Genomic DNA, 19708 nt, shown 5'->3' on the forward strand with positions numbered 1-19708 from the left:
AGGAAGATCGTGTGTAATTAATCTGACTGTGTCGGTTTGAGGCAGTAACTTGTAACTGCATGTGACTGACTTCGATTTGATGAGAGATCCCATGGCAGGCTGTTTAAAAACAGAAACTATAGGATCCGGGTGAATGGAGCAAACAACTCAGAAGTGCAAGGCAAGGCATTTGGGGACATCCACAATAGAGAGGAATGTACAATAAATGAGAGCATAGTCATTGTGGGCAGATAAATGAAGGTAGCTGGAAACACCAATAATCTCATTAATGTAGCAAATGGCACCATTTCCTCTCTCAGCCAAAGTGCAGGAAGCTTATGCAGGAACTGTATAAATAATGAGCTCAGTCACAGCTTGGGGACGTGTGCAGTTCTGGTCACCCATCACATGGAAAGCTGGAATTCGACTGGAGAGGGGAGAGAGGAGATTCTTCATCCTGTGACAGTGGAAGTGCAGTTATGAGGAAAGATTGGAATGGAGGATGCTGATAGGAGATTTGATTGGAGTGCATATATTGTCAGGAGCCTGGGTAGAGAGGGAGCGAACACCTTGTTCCTGTTGGAGAGCTCAGTTACCGGCGGCGAATATTTAACATAATTGGTTGAAGTATTAGAGAAGTGGTGAGGAAAGTTGCTATTTCACCCAGAGTATGGTCGGGATCTGGGAGGCACACATGGAAGCCGAGTAGAGGCAGAAATTCTCAAACCATTTTAAAAAGGTGCCGGGATCTGCACCTGAAGTCCTACAGTGTCCGGGGAGACAGAACTAGGGCTTTACAAAACAATACATCTTGACCAGTGCAGACAGTGGGCAGAGTCATCCCCTCTATACTGCTGTTTTCTGAAGTTTTCAAAAGGTTACCAATATCTGACGGGATCAATATCTCATAGGACACAGGCATAAGGGGTGAGGGCAGAGAGGAGCAGTGTGTAAAATGATTAGCATCACAATAATACTGATCCCATCCTTTATACACAATGCTACTTTACTGTGTTGGTCTATTAATCCTTCCTGTAGAAATGGGAAAAACTTTTAATTATCCAGTTCCCAGTCATGGTCACACTGCAGCCCCATCTCCATAATCCCAGCTACATCTAATTTGGTTCACACAATTTAAAGCTAGCCTTTCACTGGCCTCGTTGAAAAGTTCCCAGCTTCATTCTTGCCCTATTGAAGGCTGCTCTCAGTTAACTAATGTTTCTCACTCTCAATTATTGCATAGCATTCTCTATCATCATCCTGAACGTTACAATAAAATGATCGCTGACCCCCAAAACGTTCCCCTACTGACAATGGATAGACTTACCCCACCTCTTCCCCAAGGACCAGGTCCAACAGTACATGCTCTCTTGGGCTGGACACATACTCCTGCAGTGATCTCTCCTCCATGTAATCCTGGGATACTGGCCCCTCAGGACGCTGCACCACCAGTAACCCAGTCAATATCTGAATAAATTAAGTTTTTCATTATAACTAATCTGTAATACTGTCTTCGCTCTCAAATGACTCTGCATATTTATTCTCTCCATCCTTTCCAATGGTTGCTTGCCGACAGACTGTACCTCACAGTGTAGTTGTATACTTTTTGTTCTGTAGCTCCAGCCAAATTCATTGTGTCCTTGGACGGATCCTCTTTCTCTTGGACTCCTTAACTAACGCTAATCTAAACCAATGCTTCTACCTTCATCCTTTCCCTTCCCTTCTATCATTTTGGAATATTTTATACCCAGCAATATTTAACATCCCATCCTGCCATTCCCTGAGCCAGCTCTCAGTGATCAGTACATCAGATTTCCACACACCAATCTGCGTCTGTAACTCCGCACACTCCCAGTATTCAAGTCCATGCAGAGGACCTCCGATTAAGGTTTTCTTTCTCACTCCATCTTCCACTGTTAATCGTGTTGTTGTAAATTAGTACCAACTGTATCTCCCATTATTTTGAGAATCCTGGTACTCTCCTCTACTATTTCTTTTTGGATCCTAAGCACGCACCAAGTTATTTTCAATCCCTCCCAAAAAAACCCTGTAAGAAATTCAGTCCCAGCTCTGTAACGTTAGCACATCCAGCTTGTACAGTTGCTGTCTTCCCCAGAACCAGTACCAAGGTCCCAGGAATCTGAAGCCCTTCCTGCTGCACCATGGTTCCAGTCACACTCTCATCTACCTAAAGCTCGAAGTCCTGTTCTCACTTGGACACGGCACTGGGAGTATTCCAGGGATTGCTACATTTGTGGACCGGCTTGCTAACCATCCACCAAGCTCCCTAAATTCTGTCTCCCAGACCACGTCACCCTTCCTACCCAGGTCATTCCTACCAACATGGGCATGACCTTTGACTGCTCACTGTCCCCCAGATGAATGTTCTGCACACACAGTGACATTCGTAACCCCACTATCCTGGAATTACACACACACTGACACCTTCTTCACTTCCCTGTCCCCCCTGTGACTGTCGCCCCTCCTTCCTTCTCCCTCCCCTCCTGTGCAGTCAGGCTGCTTGTGGGGCCACAGACATGGCCCAGTCTGCCTTCCCCTGAGCAACCAGCACCTTCATCAGCTTCCAAACTGGGAAACCGAATTGGGAGGGAGACACCAGGATATGCTTCTATTCCCTGACTGTTTCTCTCCGATGGCCTAGTCCCCCAGACCCTTCCTTCTTCCAGGCTGTCATGACTGTAGGGTGATCTGCTCTGTGTGTGTGTGCTTTCCACTTAATCTCAGCATCACAGATGTCCCATAGTGTCTCTAGTCACTGTCTGAGCTCCATGACCCAGTGTCCATCTCGGACACGAGCAGGGGCTATGACTTCCCAATTAATAGAACACATTTTCCATCTCACAAACATGTGCTAATATGCATTTTGTCTCGAGTTACTTAATTAATTACTTAGAATGATGTTAACATCCAGGAAATAACAATATGCTTAAATCCCTTATTCAACTGTGGCTTACTGAGGGTAATTTATTTTATTGGCTCACAATTTTACTTCTCCCTCTTATTTCTGTGTTCAACCCTTATTTCAGAAGTTGAAAAAAAATGTTAACTTATAGCAATTAACTGACAGTCGCTAATAACAGCGAATTTATCAGCCAATGAACTTACAGCATTTTCTGTGCTGGCTCTTGGACTTGTTTCAAACTCAGTGCAGGCAGGTCCCAGCAACAGAAACTTATCTCTGTGACTCCCAGGTGTGTGTAATCCTCCAGCTCCCACTCCACTCTGCTCCCTCACAGCGTCAATATCTCTGTGACTCCCAGGGACGTGTAATCCTCCAGCTCCCACTCCACTCTGCTCCTTCACAGGGTCACCGTCTCTGTGATATCCAGGTATGACTAGGCCTCGATCCTCAGTGCTGATTTATATCCTCCCACTTTGGTGCTTCTGTAACTCCCAGGTGTGAGTGAACCTCATGTTCCTGCTTCAAGTAACTCCCTCACATGGTCACTCCCTCTGTAACTCGCTGCTGATTTCGCCCCTCCTGCTCTGCTCTTTCTCCAACTCCCAGTCCCAGTCGCCCTCGACCCTCGCTGCTGATTTATATTCTTCTGCTCTGTGCTGCTCTCTCTCAGGTTCTCTCCCTTTGTGACTTCCAGGTAATGGTAGGCCTCAAGCCTCAGCTGAGATGTATAACATCATATTGCACACTGGTCCCTCACAGGATCGCCATTGTGCCTGGAAGACAGTGGAAAAGAGAAGGATTAGATAGAGCAGAGGATGTTACAGTGATTGAGGGAGCTGTCGGGGATGGAACAGGTTATCTGGAGAGGTAGGCAGACCTGCAGAGTCTAAAGCAGGTTACTGGAAGATACAGGGAGGGTTGTAGGCACTGAGGGAAGCAAAAGAAGTAGAGAGATGGCGGCTTGTTGTTGATGGAGCCTTGTAGAGTCTAAAGGAATTTTTGTGAGCTGCGTACTGAGATGTGAAGACTTCAACAAATTCAAATTGACAGCCAGGGAGTGTTATGTGGCACTGGAGACTGTTGGATGTTACAGAGTTAGAAGACTCGCAGTAACTGGCAGGGGGGGGGGGGGGGTTACAGATGTTTGAAACACTCGTGGTGTTCAAGGACCCTCAGAACATAAGGAGGTACAGAGAATGGGAGCATTCTAAATAGTGGGATTGCAGGGGCTGGAAGAGCCAAGATGGATGAGGAGGATGAAAAGTACCAGTGCAGCACAACCAGCCGCTGTAATTCACAGAGATTTAAGGAAGGGAACGTGTGCTGTCATTGAATACAGTTATATGGAGAGTTACAGGTACTGAGGGGTTACAAATTTAGAAAAGAAGAGGTTATGGGTGATCAGAAGTTTAAATAAGTATAAAGAAATTTGAGAGATCACGAGCACAGATGGGAATGGAGGTGGTGAGACATTCTGATGAACAATAAGCGTTGTTGGCAGAGGAGGATGTCACATACAGGAAGAGCTGCATTGGCTGTATGCAGTTACAGATGTGAGGAGTATTGCAGCGCCTGCTGGAGGGTACACAGGTAACAACAGTTCCAACGACTGGTGCAGTGGCTCAGGAAGGCAGCTCACCACCACCTTCTCAGGGACAACTCTAAATCAACAATACATCCAGCAATGCTCATAACCACGAGTGAATAAATAAAGTATCTACAAGCAGCACTGAGGTTACTGAGGAAGGCCATTTCATCACCACTTCACAAACACGGAGCAACTATACCCTGGAAGGACAGGAGCTCCAGATGCACGGTAATTTCAGCATTTCCAAGGTGCCCTCCAAGCCACGCTCCATCCTCCGAGCACTGTGTCTGTCCCTACACCTAAAGGATTGCAGTGGGTGAGGAAGGCAGCTCCCCACCACATTCTCCAGGTAATTACAGATGGGAAGGTAATGATGGCCAAGCAAGTGATGGTCACATCACATCAATGTATTTGTACGAGGGAAACTCATGGACTGTTCATGTCCCCTTTGCTTCCTCCACACAACCCACGTTCCCATCTCGTTCTGTGTCAGCAACAAACATGGAAACAGTATTTTGTTCATCCATCAAATGCATCGAATCCCTTTGTGAATAGTTGGGGATAAAGCACTAATCCATTTATTCCCACTTAGTTTTCTGTTAAAGAATTCCCAATCCATGCCAGCACATTCCCTCCAATCCCACATTTGCCAAATTTGCTTATCCACATCTTCAGTGGGACCTTGTTGAAAGGTTTCTGAAAATCCCGACAAACCATTCCTCCCTTTTATCTACTCTGCTTATTCAAAGCCAGACAGGAAAACAAAACCAGCAGGGTTTGTGAAATAAAATTTCAGTTTCAGAACAACATGTTTGATATGAATAGAGGATTGGCTGATTAGCAGAAGACAGAGTAGGTATAAAGGGGACGTTTTCATGATGGGAACTGGTGACGAGGGGAACTCCGCAGGGGTCAGTGTTGGGACCACACTGTACATGTTCTACATTAACAGTCTGAACAAAGGATGTGAGTGGGTACAAGAACTAGTTTTACAAGAAAGAGCCCAAGATGAAATGTTTGTCATATGAGAATCTGGTGAAGTCTCTGAGTCTGTACTTGATGAATTTTTAGAGGCGGCGGTGGCAGGATCTCATTCAAACTTACAGAATACTGAGGGGACTAGATGGTGTGGACGGGGGTGGGAGATGTATTCACTGCTGGAGAGACCAGGGCTCAAGAGCACGGCTTCAGAGTGAAGGAACAACCCTTTAGAATGGAGATCTGGGGGAATTTATTCAGCCAGAGGGTGATGAATCTGTGGAACGGTTCCTACCGTAGGGAGGGTTATAGATGAGGGTGACATTTACTAGATAGGGTACAAGAGCTGGAGAAGGTTATGGAGATGATTAGATGGATGGAGATACTAGAGGAGCGTACATTGACAGGGTGGGCGATAGTGACGGGAGACTGTTACACAGATAGTGAGTCTTGCAGGAACTGGATTGGGAGAGTCACAGGCATTGGATTGGGTTCTACAGGTCGGGACCTGTTGGATTACACAGATAGGGAGTATTGTGGGGTCTCCACATGTTGAGAGGTTTTCAGGAAGAGGTTACACCGATAAGGAGGGATGTTGGAGCTGTCGTAATTTACAGAGTTTGGGATGTTTGGAGCTGTTTAATTGTTAGAGGGATATTTTTAGGGTCATTAATATGGAATGCAGATGGAGAGTTTAGATTTTATTAGATTCCCTACAATATGGAAATGGCACTTCGGCCCAACACGTCCACACCAACTCTCCAAAGAGTAATCCACCCAGACACACTTCCCTCTGAATGATGCACCTAACGCTCGGTCAGTTTAGAATGGCCAATTTATCTGACCTGCACATCTTTGGACTGTGGGAGGAAACCCATGAAGACACGGAGACAATGTGCCAACTCCATACAGACAGTCACGCGAGGCTGGAATTGAACCTACGTCTCTGGCGCTGTGAGGCAGCAGTGCTCACCACTGAACTACCCCAAACTGCAGAGCTACACAAAGAGAGAGTATTTGAGGGGCAGGGAGGAGCACACAGAGATGGGAAGTGTTTGTGCAGCTGGAAAAGGGTCTGGAGGTGTTTACACAGATAAGGAGTCCGGTCAGGATGGGAGATGGTTACAGAGGTCATGTGGTGCTATAGGTCAGGAGGTAGGAATGTGATCTGGCCTGCAGAAGGTTACAGTGAGATCATGTTCTCTTGGGGCTTGGGGAAAGTACACAGGTGGGTATTGTGGTCCAGGCTGGAGGATTTAAAGAGACAGGGTGGACTGTAGTTATTGCGGAAAACTATAGAAATAGAGATTATTGTATTAAGTGCAGGATGAGGTTACTGAGATTGGGCACGTTACCGAGTTTGGAGCAAATTATACATAGGTAGCGTCGTCAGCATTGGAGTAGGTTTCAAATAAATTATGGGAGGAGTGGAGGTTACAGAAATTGGAACGTTTCTGGGAATTACAAGCATTCAAGACACTGGCACAGATGCGTTGGCCCAAAAGGTATGTTTCCTTGCTGTATGACTCTATCACACGACAAGAGACAGTGTGACAGGGGAAATATAGAACAGAAAGACCCCAGGTTTCAATACCACCTTCTTAAGGGAGGCCTGCTTTCCCCTCTGTTGTCCTGATCCTCACTAAGACAGCACAGGCCTGGATTGATAACTGTCAACTTCCTATATTGATATAGGAAGGCTCAGTACAGCAGTGATGAAAGTGAACAAGAGAGTGTGGATTGAGTCTGGGCCCATCATGCTCTGTATTCACCCTTCAACACTCTATCTGTGTCATGTCTTCCGGACTAAACTTCGATCCCTCAAATCCGCTCTGCTCTGTTCACTGTGAGTGATCTTACCTCGCTGCAGGATTTATTGAAGAAACCAGATCTCCCTGCCCTCTGGCTGACCCATTGCGTTCAATGAGATGATGAATGAAACACCCAGCAATTGGGAGGTTTATTGAGTCCGGAACATCCTGAGTACCTGCAGGAGACAGAGAAATAGACAGAATGGGAAATTAGACTGATGCAGTGAGAGTTGCACAGAGAGAGTGGCGCTGTGTACCACAGAGATCTGGAATATTCCAGTCTCCATCCCTGGCCTGTGCTGCTGCGTCTCTCTGGAGTGGAGAGTTCTGCTGGCTCAGGATCTGGAGTAACTACAAAAGCTGCAATCACTGGCAGCAATTAGACTCTCGCAGTAACAGATACCACATGGAGAGAGACTGAGAGAGAGAGTGTTACTCTCACTAGACTGTTCATCCAGAATATAATGCCAGTGGTAGGGATACCCATCTGAATGTTCAATATCATTTCAGGAACGAAATCTGCGATAGGCAGCTGGTCTGACCTACATATGACTTCAGACCCACAGCAATGGAGTTGACTCTAAACTGTCTTCTCTAATAGTCTCACAAGGCACTCGGCTCAATGGCAGCTCGAGGGTGGGCATGGAATGTTGGCCAGCCTGAAACAGCAACATCCCATGGAGTGAATTAAAAACAACATCGTTGGGACCAGTGTCCTGGCAAATTATGTCGGTGGTTTTATGGACAGTGCTTTAATTGACAGAGAAGATGCAGGGACAGGGTTCAGGTGAAAGGAGCTTTCCAAATCCAAACAGAAAAGGTGACACATTGGAACAGCATGGGAATGTGGCTAAAGACAAGCAGGAGAGAACTGGATGGGACAGAGTTTAACTAAAACTGTACATCAGGGAATTAGGCTGTGACAGGACATTCTGGGAAAAAGTCAATTACAATGTTCTTTCTTTGGAATGGACAAAGTATCTGCAATAAGGTAATAGACTTGTGGCACAGAGATAAATAAGATTTAGTCACCAGGAAGATGTGGCTAGGGGAGAAACAAAGGCAGAACATAAATATTCAATTGTACCTATCCCTGAGTGGTCTCAGGGAGTGCAGGATGGGTTAGCCTGACAGTAATGGGTAACAAAGGCATTACAGAGAAAGCATTTGTCATTTGATGCTGCAGTTGAATCAGCCTGAATGCAGATTCTGGGTAATACGTGTCAAAAACACAAGCAGGAGAACAGTTTTTAGGCTGCCTGATAGTATTTCATTGCTCAACACTGTTACACTTTCCAATGAATTCCTGTGTAATGCAAAGGCAATGTGATCATTTTGGGAGACTTCAATCTTTGTCAAAAATGATATTCTCTGAACTCCTCTTCAAATGTTTGTGCCAGTGTTTCTTTGAATAACACATTGTGAAAGTGGCCAGGGACGTGACTATCTCAGATCGACCGTTGGGTGAAGAAGCTGAGTGAAGGAGTAATGTCACACTGAGATATCCTCTGGGAAATTGCAGTATAGTGGAATTCAGTGAGATGATGGATTTTTAAAGTGACCATAAAGCACACCCTACAATCACAACCAAAGCCATTGACATGTGTTTGAGAGGAGAATTGACCAAGGTAAACAGGGGAAACAGTGAAGTGTGTGGCTGGAAATGTACAGTGCAAAACATTTTGTCATAGAGATGTACAGCACGGAAACAGACTCTTCAGTCCGTCTCGTTCATGCTGCCCACATACGCGAACATAATTTTGTCTCACTTGCCAGCACTTGGCCCAAATCCCCCTCACCCCTTCCTGTTCGTATACCCATCCAGATGCCTTTTAGATGCAGTAATTGTACCAGCCTCCACCACTTCCTCCAGCAGTTCATTGCATTCACGCATCACCCTCTGCCTAAAAAAGTTGCCCCTTAGATTCCTTTTATTTATTTCCCTTCTCACCCTGAACCTAGGCCGTCCGGTTCTGGACTCCACTACCTCAGGGAAAAGACCTTGTCTGTTAAACCTATCCATACCTCTCATGATTGTATAAATCTCTATATGGTCACCCCTCAGCCTCAAGTAGCCCCAGCCCATTCAACCTCTCCCTTTAGCTCAAATCTTCCAATCCTGGCAACATCCTTGTAAATCTTTTCTGAAACCTTGCAATTTATACAACATCCGATAGGGAGGAGACAAGAACTGCATGCAATATTCCAAAAATGGCTTATCCAATGTCCTGTACAGCCACAACATGACCTCCTAACCCCTCTACTCAGTGCTCTGATCAGTAAACGCAAGCAGAATAAACACCTTCTTCACTATCCTATTTACCTGGGATTATACTTTCAAGGAACTATGAACCTGGACTCCAAGGTCTCTTTGTTCAGTAACACTCCCTAGGACCTTACCACTCAGTGCACCAAGATCCTTCTGTATATCAATGTCCCTCAGTACCCTCACTTTCTTCTTGAATTTGACATGACCTCACACTTGTACAGATTACACTTAATTTGCCATTTCTCTGCACATCTTTCCAACTGATCAGTAACCTCCTGCAACCTTGGATCTCCTTGCTCATTCACCCCAACTCCACCAATTTTCAGATCATCTGCAATAATTATCTTTGTGACTTCCTTTCGTTTCAATTGTGTGAGAATGTGTAACCAGAAAATCCCAGCAAGAGCTCACCCATTTAAGATGGAGATGAGGAGGAATGTCTTCACTCAGAGGGTAGGGAATCTGTGGGAATTCCTGACTGCAGGGGGCTGTCGAGGCTGGGTCATTAAGAATATTTACAGCAGAGATGGTCAGATGTTAATGGATCAGGGAAACAAGGGTTTTATGGAAAAGGCAGGAATGTAGAGTTGGAGAGTATCAGGTCAGCCATGATCTGATTGAAGGGCAGAGCATCCTCAATGGGCCAAATGGCCTCATTCTGCTCCGACATTGTGTGGTCTTAACTCAAACTCAATATCTGCATTATCACACTATGGGTCTTTCCTCACAAAACTCCTCTAAAATGGGACGATTGGATATTTATTATTACACAGCATTTGAAATCCAATGGACAATTTTGTTGCTGGCTCCTTGATATGATGTTATGGAAAACCATCTCGTATACAATCCAGGATTCCATCCATGACAGCCCTGATACTCATTAGTGATCCAGTCGGGATGGAGACCACTGTCACACACAGTTACTGTACTGCCCTTGCTACAAGTACATTCAGTGTCCTGACTGTAACCATATTGACATTCCCATCACTGGTTGATTCCGTTAAAGGAATTCCAGCCAATGATTGCTGCTGCTGCTTGTTCATTCCCAGCTCCATCCAAATAGACTCCACATTTTGATCTTCAGTTCCACGTGGCTATCTCATTAATGCATTAACCTCATCCTTTCTTCACAACTTGTTGGATTTTTGCCTATCCTGCCTAGATCCCAACAACCCTTCAATAGTCTCTTCCCAGCGATGGTCATTCTGCAGCTCCATGACGATTCCAGCATATCTGTTCACTGTCATTCCATCTGCCTTATGGCGAATGCAGGGTGTCATTCCTCAGTAGTGGGGGGGGGGGGGGGGGGTTGAACAGATGGATAGAGGTTACAGAGACAGGGAGGCTTACAGGGACTCGAGGATTTTCGAGCTAAATCTGGGCATAATGTTCATGGGATAAAGGGGTTTGCAGATTGGAGGAATTTACAGAGGTAGAGGGAGCTGGATTAGATTCTGGAGATAGGAATAGGGATGGATATAGGGAGAGGCAGGCAGACTGAGAGGCACAGATAGGGAGTGTTTCAGGAGGAGATTATTGTGTATATTGACAGAGATATGGAAGGTTGTAGTGACTGCAGATGTTTACAGATATAAGAAGGCTTCTAGGTTCTGGAGGCTGCATAGATAGGAAGGCAATGGAGAATGCCAGGTTACTGGGTTGGAGACAGTTACACAAATGGGGAGGGTTGCACAAACTGAAAGAGGTCCCTGTGGTCGGGAGGGTTGGTGGGGAGAGGGTGAAGTTTAAATAGATTAAGATCGAAGATTAGTAGAACAATAAGGAGGTTGCGATTTTTTTCACAGGTAAGGAAGGGTTGTAAGAGCTGGAAAAGTTTACCCAGATAGGGATGGATGGAGAGGTTAGAGATAAAACACATTTACATGGAGGGTGGCATTGGTAGGAGGAGCTTACAGGGATAGACAGGGCTCGGCAATTACAGGGATGAAGGAATTTAGTATCTACTGGACAAGTTTAGGAATTAGGGTGTCAGGGATTGGAGAACCTGACAGAGACAGACAGCATTCTGTGTACTAGAGGAGATTCCAAATAGAGGAAGGATTATCGGGGCTGTAGTATATTACAGAGATCACTAATAGAGTATGTGCCAAGATTGATGCCTGGGACCTCCTGTGCAGTCTCAGGGAGTTCCAGTACAGCAGAGGTGACAGCAGGGCCCTCACAAGATGGTGGGAATGAAGCCTAGAATGTTGCTGTTCCTTGCCCAGCATTGTAACTATGTCCTCTGTTCCAGGTCTGAATAAAGAAGGCCACTAACTCCACCCTGTGCTGTTTACTATGATTGATCTTACCGGCTGTAGGATTTACTGAAGGCTCCAGATCTCCCTCTCCATCTCTCTCTGGCTGACCAAGCGTCTTCAATGAGGTGATGGATGAGACAGGAGTTAGAAACATCCTGATTACCTGCATGAGAGAGAAATAGACAGAATGGGAAATTAGATTGATGCAGTGAGGATGACTCATGTAGAGTAGCACTAAGTCTAGCAGAGATCACAAAAATCCCAGTCTTCATCCCTGGTCCGTACTGTTGCGGATTGGAGGATTCTTTTGGCTCCGGATCCGGAGGAGCTGTAAGAGTGAGAGACGCTGACAGGAGCAGCAATTAGACCCACACAGTGAGGGATACCAAATGGAGAGAGACTGAGTGATATCACTAGAGATTTCAGGATCAAACCATAGTGTCAGAAGAAGTAGGTCTGATGCAGTGGGCACTGCTACCAGTACTCAGGGAGGAGTCAGCTATTTTATTGAGATGGTTCAGTGCTGGGACCAGTGTGTGTCCTGGTCAATCATATGACCAGGACAATGTAGACTGCTTTAAACTGACACAGACAAGGAGGGACAGGGCTCAGCTGAAATGAAATACCCAATTCCATAGAGAAATGTTCAAATATTGAAACATGGGGCTGAGGCTGAGGAAAAACAGGAAGAAACAGGAAGAGACTAAGTTTAACTAAAACTATACATCAGCAGATAGGTTTGTGAGAGGAATTTGTGATTTCAAAAGTAAATTACTATTTCAGAATTTGAATGCATAAAGCATTTGTAATAAGGGATATGCTGGTGTGACTGTGATTTCTATCTAATCACCATCAGGGAGACGTGGTCACAGGGGTGAACAAAAGGTGGGGCATTAATATTCATGGCTACACAACATTGTGGAAAGTCAGGCAGAGTGGGAAGGAGAATGGGGAACTCTCATCGTTAGGGATAACAATGGGATTATATGTGGCCTCACACTATCAAACATTAGGAAACCAAATTCTGGGTAATAAGAGTCAGATCACAGAAGGTGAAGGGCAGTGTTAAGGCCCCATTACAGCATTACATTGTGAGGCATGGCATGGACAGGGAATTATTGGAATTTGTAACAAAGACAGTAGGACAACTGAAAGGGGATTCAACTTCCCTATCTCACCATCTCATTGGCGGTGGGTCACAAACGAGGCTGACTCTCTCCCACTCTCAGGGGAGTCTGTGTGTTGCTGTACAGGCCGATGTGGCCTTCCACACTTGGGGCAGAAGGTGGCCGTGGGATGGGGGTGGGTGGGATGTTGGTGTGACAGCGCGCTCCTTGTGCTGTTTTCTCCTGGATTCCCCTTTTTCTCCACATCAAGTGTCCAGCTGCTTGACGCCGTCCCAATGCTCCTCCCCCACTTTGGACGGTCTTGGCTCAGTAATTCCCAGGATTTACCAGACTTCATTAAGCGATGCGCAGAAGACAAATTCTGAAGAAGCCAATGCTTTAGAAATATGGAAGTATTTGTTAAAGGGATCGCTATAGGTCTACTAGCAGGAGGCGTGCAGTCGGAAGGGGAATCAGATGATAGGAAGAGGGAGAGGTGAAGGTGCTGGAGGTGGTGAGAGTGTTACAGAGAGGGACAAGGGCCTGAACGGTGTTACAATGCCAGTACGGATTGCTGCGCTGGAGGGGATTGCAGTGGTAGGGAGGAACACTTTTTTTTAATGTATTCATTCATTCATTCGATAAGGATGTCACTGATTGAGTCAGCATTCTTTGCCCCACAGCTAATTTCGCAGCGGGCAGCTCAGAATCAGCTATATTGCTACAAGTCTGGAGTCACACGTGAGCCATGGTGTCAGATGTCAGGTAACAATGTCAGATGTCCTTCCCTAAAGGACAGGCGTGAACCAGTTAAGTTTTTCCAGGTAATCAACACTATTTTTATGGTGGCCTCACTAATGTCCTGTACAGATATAACATGACATGGTATCCCAACTCCTAATCTAAATGCACTGACCAATGAAGGTAAGCATCCCAAATATCTGCTTCACCAACCTGTCTACCTGAGACACCACTTTCAAAGAACCTTTTACCTGCATCCCTGGGTCTCTGACTGTACCAGTCCAGCTCTGGTCAGCTTTACCAGAGTGCAACACTGTGTATTTCTCCACTTGCTATTCCTAAACTCACTGGCCCACTCTCAGATAATCCTCTTCACTGTCCACTTTACCACCACTTCCAGTCTCACTTACAAACTTGCTAACCATGACTCCTATATTATCATCCAAACCGTTCATATAAATGATGCACAACAGTTACCCAGCACCGAACTCCATGACACACCGTTGGTCACAGGACTTCAGTTTGAGCAGCAACTCTCTATGAGCATGCTCTGTCTCTTACCGTCAATCCAATTTTGTTTCCAGTTGGTGAGTGATCCCTGGTTATGAGTGATCTAAACTTATTAACCAGTCTGCCGTGCAAAACATTGTCAAAGGCCTTGCTAAAGTTAATGTGGACATCATCCACTGCTCTGCCTTGCTCTATCACTTTTCTACCTCCACAAACACTCAATCCAGTTTGTGAGACATGCTTTCCCGTGCACAAGGTCATGCTGACCGTCGCTGATCCATCCTTGCCTTTCCAAATGCATGATGATCCTTTCTCTCAGAATCTCCTCCAACAACGTACCCACCTCTTCCATCACTGGTCTGAGGTGGCTGTTGATGATACAAATATCCCTGTGAGGTGCCCTGTAAATTCCTCCCGAGCTTCTCACAGAGCGCTGGGATACATCTGATCATGTCCCAAGGTTTTATCAACCTTTTTTCATTTTATACCATCCTGCTATCCAATGTGAACTCTGTTCAATACATCACTATGTATTTTCCCAAGTTCCCGAGCTTCCAATCTTTCTCCAAAGTAAATCAAAATGCAAAATATTTGTTTCGAACCTCCCCCATCAGCAGTGATTCCTCACAGACAGCCTCATTGACCTTTCAGGGGCCCTATTCTCTCCTGAGCTAATATTTAACCCTTGTTGAAACTTATCAAAATGCTTCCTAAATTTCAAATATATTTCGACCGCTACTAGCCTCCCCCACCCTTATCTATTCTGCCATTTATGGTCACACCAAAATATAGAATCCAACTGATTTTTTTAAAATTCCCCTTTTATAAAACTACGCATCGCTCATTGCACAGACTGGGAGTGTTGTACGCAGTGGAAGAGATCACACTGATAGGGATGGTTTTAAAGACGAAGCAATGTTGAGTAATAATGGGGGTTGCAATGGTGACAGCAGGTTTCAGCAAGTTGGAGGATAAAGACCTGAAGGAGGTTACACAGACAGCATGGCTTTAGGGTCTGATGGGGGCTACACAGTAAAGAGGCTGTAGTAACTGGAGGCAGTTACACAGACAGGGACAGTAATAGTGATAGGCAGAATTCACAAAAACGGGGAGGATTGTAGGGTCTGCAGGGCACTACAGACATGAGACGAGTTGTATCAACTTGATGATGAACACAGGCAGGGAGGGTTGAGAGGTTTGGAGCAGTTCACCATGATCGGCAGGGGCAAGGAGACTGGAGGTGTTATTGAATTGCAGAAGTTTCAAATCACTGTAGGCAGTCAGAGATCATGGATTCTGGATTAGTGGTGCTGGAAGAGCACAGCAGTTCAGGCAGCATCCGAGGACAGGCAAAATCCGAGGACAGGCAAAATCGACGTTTCGGGCAAAAGCCCTTCATCAGGAAGCATGAGCGAGTCACAATGTCTGCTGGAGTTTCCTCAGATCTGGAGGATTGCAAGGACTTGATGATGTTGTATATGGAAGTAGGGTTGTCGGGACTGAAGCTGGGAAAAGAGATAGAGGGATCAGCAGGGGATTAGAAATATGGTGGGTAGTGGTCTCTGGTGGAAGTTCCACATAGAGGGATGTTTTGTGGAACTGCAGGACAATGCAGAGATGTGGAGAGGTGGAGGGGTTTCACTGAGCAAAGAAGATTGGGAAGGGTGGAGCACTTTACAGGGATAAGGAGGTTGTTAGGTTGGGGAGGTTTACACAGACAGGGGTTGTTTAGGGACCGGAGCAGATGACATAGGTAAAGACGGTTGTACGGTGGGAAGAACATACAGACTTATGGAGGATAGTCGTGACAGTAGATGTTTATTGATACAGGAAGGTTTAGGTTGTGAAGGTTATTTAGACATGGAGGATGTGGAATCAGACAGATTTTCCAGGAGATAACAAGGGCAATTTTGGTTGGAGACAGTTTCACAGATAAGGGAACATTACTAATCTCTTACAGTTGGTCAAAGTGGGAAGTGTTGTTAGGGGACGGTGATTTTTACGTAGATAGGGGTGTAAGAGCTGGAGAAGGTTACAGAGATGGGTGGATAGATAGAGAGACTGGAGGAGCTTGTATTGACAGGGTGTGTGCTGGCGACGGTTGGATGTCACACAGATAGGGAATCTTATAGGAGCTGGATTGGGAGAGTCACAGGCATTGGAGCGGGTTCTACAGATCGGAATGCTGCAGGGACCTGAGAGGATTGTAGGGTCTTCACAGATTGATTGTGTCAATCAGTCTGGTGAGGTAGGTGAGGCAGATATGGAAAGCTTAAATCCAATGTATACCATCTTTATTTTCCAGACCGGAACTTCAATATCCCTCATAAGCCACGAATCCCTAAACCTGCCAGCTTTTCCCTTCACTCAAACAGGATCAAATTTGTCATGGATTCTTAATATCACACTTTTAAAAGGCTCCCATGTGCCAGTCATTCCTTTACCTTCAAACAGACTCACCCAGTTGATGGCAGCATGATGTGGAGGAGCCGGTGGTGACTGGGATGGACAAAGTTAAAAATCACACAACACCAGCTTCCAGTCCAGCAGGTTTATGTGGAGGCACTAGGTTTCAGAGCGCTGCTTCATCAGGTGGTTGTGGAGCACAATCATAAGGTACAGAATTTATAGCAACAGGATTGCAGTGCCATGGAATGTAATACCAAACAAATTTAGTTTAAGTTTTCATCTTTTAGGATGATCACCTGCGCTTTGAAAGCTGGTGCTGTGAGATAAACTTGTTGGAGTATAACCTGGTTTTGTGCTATTTTTAATTCACCCAATCGACCTCTGCTAGATCCTGCCGAATGGCCCCAAACCTGGCCCTGCTCCAGTTTCACACCTTAATCTGTGGACCTGTCTGATCTTTTTCCATAACTATGTTAAAACTAAGACAGTTGTGGGCACTGGACCCAAAGTGCTCTCTGACTGACACTTCAGTCACTTGCCCGACCACGTTTTCTGAGGGGAGGTCCAGTGTTACACCCGCCTGAGTAGAGTTAGGCCTTGTTAGAGTTGCATCTTGATTTTGGAAACGTTCTTGGACACATTTGACAAACTGCACTCCGTCTGGGCCTTTTACTCTCTGGGTAGCTGAGTCGATACTGGGAAAATTAAATTCTCCAACCAATACTACTCTATTATTCCGACAGGTATCTCCAATCTCTCTACACATCAGCTCCTCTCGTACTTGCCGGCTATTTGGGGGTCTATAATACAGTCCCAACAGAGTGACCACCCCTGGTTTGTTTCTAAGTTCTAAACATGTGGCCTCATTTGATGACTCTTTAAGAATATCCTTTCTAATCACTGTTGTTATGTCCTCCCTTATCAAAAGGACAACTCCCCTCCTCACTTATGTGTCCTTCTGTCCCACCTGTAGTTTCTGTATCCTGGAACACTGAGCTGCCAGTCCGGCCCTTCTCTCAGCCATGTTTCAGTTATGGCTATAATATCCCAGTCCCCAGAGCCAATCCATGCTCTGAGCTCATCTACCTTACCAGTCAGGCCTCATGCGTTGAAATAAATGAACTTTAAACCTGAAGTCTTTTCCCTCCCTCGTCTGTGCCTCTGGATATCCTGAATAGGAAACTTGCTCTCGATGGCTAATGTATTTTCCCCTGACTTTTTGATGTTCCCTCTCTTAGTCAGAGTCCCAACCTCCTGCTAAACTACTTTAAACCTTCCAGAATAACACGAACAAATCTTCCCGCATTGATACTGGTGCCCCTCTGGTTCAAGTCTAACCCATCCACCCCAATTCCCCCCCGCCCCCTCATACAGGTCACCTCTACCCCAGAAGAGATCCCAATGATCCAAGAACTGAAAACCCTGACCCTCCAACAGCTCCTCAGGCATACATCCACCCCCCGGCCTATCTTTCTATGTCTATCCTCACTGGGGCATGTGGCACTAGGAGTAATCTAGAGATCACTGCCCTTGAGGTCCTGCTTTTTAACTTCTTACCTAACGCCTGATACTCATTTCATAGGATCCGATCCCATTGTGTTCATGAAGAGGGAGTAGTGAAGGCAGCAAATCCAGCGAATACAGATCAAGCGATATCGTGAGTTTGATGAAGAAAACACAGTGCAATAAAACCAGGTGAAGCCATTCACAAGTACAGGGAGTGCAACGGGGTCCTTAGAAATGGCTGTGAAATAATCTTGTCAGATACTATGAAGGAAAAGCCACAAGGTACTTTGTCAGTATAGTTAGAATAAAAGGGTAACTGAGGAAAGGTGAGGCCTATTAGAAAGCAAAGAAACAATCTGTGCATGGAGCCAGAGGAAGTGGGTGAGGTCTTCAATGATAACTTCCCATCTATATTCATGCAGGAGAAAGACTTGTAGCCAGGAATTTCAGACGGGATGGTGAGGTTCTCTAACATGTTAAGATCAATAAGGAGGAGGTACTAAATATTTTCACAGGCATAAAAAGGTGGAGAAATCCCCAGTGCCCAATGAAATGTATCCAGGCTGCTATGGGAGGTAAGGGAGGAGATTGCTGGGGCCTGGTGGATATATTTAATACTTTGCTGGCCACAGGTGAAGTGCCGAATGACTGAAGGATCGCGAATGTGGTTCATTTGTTCAGGAAGGGCAGCAGGGATAGGCCAGGTAATTACAGAGCAGATAGTCTGACAGCAGGGGGAGGGATATTATTGGATACCACCCTGAGGATGAATCAACACTTGCAAATGCAAGGATCAAAAGGAAAGAGCCCATGGGATCCAAGGCAAGTTAGCAAATTGGATACAAAATTAGTGGATAATCTTTTTCATGTTTAAAATTGTTTCACCAGCGGGTGTACCACAGGGATCTGTGCAGGAACGATCGCTGGTTATTCTGGGGAATAATAACTTCGATGTGAAAGCAGAAGGTATCATTAGTCGGTTTGCAGATGACATGAAAGGTGAGGGTGTTGTTCAGAGTGGGGGGATGGTCTCAGGCTACAGTCTGATGACGATCAGATGATAATCTGAGCAGAGTTTAGTTCTGATCAATGTGAGATCATACCCTGTGGGAGGTACGATAAGTGAAGGACAGACATAATGAGTGTTCGGACTGTGCGGAGTACTGAGGAACACAGGGACCTGAGTAGATAACTCAAAGATCACTGAAGGTGTCAGCACAGGTGGACCGGGTGGGAAAGGCACCTGAACTGGGAGCGGGAGGGGGACCCATATCCTAGTGGGGCAAATTGCTAGAGCTGCTTGAGATGATTTAATCTAATTAGATTAGATTAGATTACATTACAGTGTGGAAACAGGCCCTTCGGCCCAACAAGTCCACACCGACCCGCCGAAGCGAACCCACCCATACCCCTACCCCTACATTTACCCCTTACCTAACACTACGGGCAATTTAGCATGGCCAATTCACCTGGCCCTGCCCACAAATCTGGCAGGGTGTTGTATCTTAAACTGTCGAAGGGTCAGAAAGAAGATTGGGAGGAAACCGGAGCACCCGGAGGAAACCCACGCAGACACGGGGAGAACGTGCAAACTCCACACAGTCAATCGCCTGAGGCGGGAATTGAA

This window comes from Chiloscyllium plagiosum, unplaced genomic scaffold (genome assembly GCF_037043375.1).
Source record: "Chiloscyllium plagiosum isolate Xiang-an unplaced genomic scaffold, Cpla_swu_hap1 HiC_scaffold_20, whole genome shotgun sequence".
Classification (NCBI taxonomy): Eukaryota; Metazoa; Chordata; class Chondrichthyes; order Orectolobiformes; family Hemiscylliidae; genus Chiloscyllium; species Chiloscyllium plagiosum.